Consider the following 2,963-nt stretch of genomic DNA (forward strand, 5'->3'; position numbering starts at 1 on the left):
GTTAGATAGATGGCTTTCAGGGATGGTCTAGAAAGTGCTTGGTCCTGCTATGAGGGCAGGGGGCTGGACTCGATGGCCTCTCGAGGTCCCTTCCAGTCCTACTCTTCTATGATTCTATGATTCTATGAACATGCATTGGAAAGACCAGCTAAAGACGGGAGTGATAGGCCATTTGTGCAATGTTCAAAGAATTTTCCAACCACTCTTTTAAGCATGCTAACGCCTTGGCAGCAGAGACTCGAAATTTCGGAAGGTTGGCTCTGGAGTCAGGCAGGTGCTGTTTACTGCTCCCAAGAAAATTCTGCAGGAATTGCTTAAATTAAACCCCATGAAAAATCACAATTTACACACTTGGGATTGGCTTACCGGCCTTGCACTAAATCGACTTATCAGGGTGCTCCCATCAATGCCTATTCTCTTCACAGTCATGACGAGTAAGGGAAGTCGACCAGAGTTTCTTCCGTCGACCTCCCTCTGTGAGGACAGCAGTGAAAATTGATTTAAGAAACATTAACTCCAGCTACTCAAGTCTTGTAGCTGGGGCTGCATATTTTAACTGGATTTTATCTCCTTGAGGTTGAACCTCTCTACTCCAGCGCCCTCAGGACCTGACAAGGGCCAGACAAGAGAATTTGCCAGACTACGGGAAGTCAATATTGTCTTGAATCATTTTCAACACTTCCACTGCTCTCTGGGTGCGTAGCAGACATTTAGGGGTAATTTAGAGCTAAACAACAGCCCAGATCACTGAGAGCCAGGACTGGTGGCTGTAAACAAATTTTATGGGACCACAACAAACTGGGCCACACCCATGATAAGTGGTCTTCCAGGCAGCCAAAATTATGTCAGATTTGGATGTTGCCAGATGAGAGAGTTCCAAATTAGAGAGATTCAACCTGTAGTGTAGATTTGGCCTCAGACTATAGTTCATAGTTTAATGTGACATCAAACCAATTCTTAATGACTAACAATGACTCTGTTGATAGGAAGCATTGTTTTGGTTTTTTTTCCGAAACACAGTATCAAGGCAAAGGCTGCTGGATTGTAGCAATGGCATGCTTTTATTGTAGAACCATAAATTTTCAACATGAGCAAAACCATTTCTTAGCTTTTCTCCCATGTTAGACCTGAACAAATCAGCTTTTCATTCCCATTGATAACAAACATTTCTTTCCCACTAAGGGTGGGAATCAATAACATTGATAGCCCCTCACCCCCCAACCCCAAAATGTCTGAATTTCCCATGGAATGGATGCTTTGTTTTCCAGTCAGTTCTGGTTTAGAGGAGCACAAACCGCCTTCCTACCTGTCCATCTCTCTTCTGACACAGCTTCTTCTCTGAGATCAGGCTGTGCTTTCTTGGCCTGTGTTGCTGGTATCTCTTACCCCAAGAGTTCAAAATAGGCAAGTCAGGGTCCACTGAAAATTGTGAGATTGGCTTTAAAAATCATGAGATGTGAAAAACAAAACAAAGCTGCTAGGGTTTGTTTATTCTCTGTCTTTTGAGGCTCTAATGTCCATTTTGCAGTTTTCGTTCTCCAAACTCAACGTTTAGTAGTAGTAGGCATCCTTCAGTCTGCACAGACTATGGATTGCGCCCTTTAAAGTTTCAATTTAAGACTTCATTTACAGCGTCTATTGTGACTATAAAGACCCACACGAGAGTGACAGTCCTTGCTGCATCTCTTGCAGATGTAGTGGGTGTCTGGCAAGTCCTTATTGTGCTTTCTGTGCGCTCGCTTCTCCTCTGCTAGCTGTCTGATCTTCAACTCGCCCTTCTGAAGGCCCTTGTGTAACCCCTGCCTCCATCTGCCGCGGTCATCTGCTAGTTCTTCCCAGTTGTCCAGCTCGATGTCTACCTCTCTGAGGTCTCTCTTGCAGACATCTTTGTAACGCAACTGGGGGCGTCCGGGGGGTCTTTTGCCAGAGGCTAGCTCACCATACATGTCTTCCAAAAGAAAGACAACGTCTAGAAAGTGACTTTTTTCAACAAGAGCTCAGAGTCTCATGGGGTAATGTGACTCCAGGAGCTCCATGCTTTATGAAAAAAGCCACCCTCAAGAGACTTGTCGTAAAACTATGTGAGATTTGGCTCACTGAATTGCTCCATTGCCAAATCTCACAGTCTAACCCTGAGTCTCATGGGGATGTTAATGGCTTCATATAAGTGTATCCACCTAGGAACAAGAATGTCCACCAGACTTACAGGATGGGGATGGGGTGTAGTGGGGGGAGGGCTCTATCTGGATGGGCAGTGACTCTCAGAAGGATGTGGGAGCTGTGGTGGAAAATCAGCTGAACGTAAACTCCAAGGTCTTGTCTATCTTATGTGTGTCACAGCTGTGTCATTGCAGCCACGTTCTGGAAGCACAATAAAGCTTGAATTCCTTCAGATCTCAGACTTTGGGGCTTCAGAGCAGATAGAGTCACTTACACCACCCGTACCAATGCAAGGGACTGGATCAAAGATCTTTGTGCTACTTATGGCACTTGAAAACCAACCTCAAAACATTTAATCAACATTTAACATTCTCATGATTTCAAAACTCAACTCACAATCGTCAGGCTGATCATGTGATTTTTCAGCACAATCTCCTGATTTTAAAGGCACCTTCTGATTTTTGAAGCAGCCCTGTGACCCTCAGGCTGATTCAGGACTTTTTTGGAGTTTTTTAAAAACGAATCTTGTAAATTTCAGGCTGATTTGAAACCAGGCTCACAATCTTCAGGCTGGTTTGTGTCTTTTAAACCATTCGCTGATTTTTAACCCAGGCTCGGGATTTTGTCATGCCTGGCTTGTGACTCTTGGCTGCGTTGGGCTGGCTGCTCCACAACACCCCCATCCCAGTGCCTCTCCCGTTCAGTACTCCCCACCCGGATGCTGTGGGCACATGAGGAGAGGTGTTGCTGGGATGTGTGTTTCGGGGGTAGTTGCAGGAGCGATGTGCTGCGACCTCTCAGGC

The sequence above is a fragment of the Carettochelys insculpta genome, chromosome 30 (assembly GCF_033958435.1).
Source record: "Carettochelys insculpta isolate YL-2023 chromosome 30, ASM3395843v1, whole genome shotgun sequence".
NCBI classification, from domain to species: Eukaryota; Metazoa; Chordata; order Testudines; family Carettochelyidae; genus Carettochelys; species Carettochelys insculpta.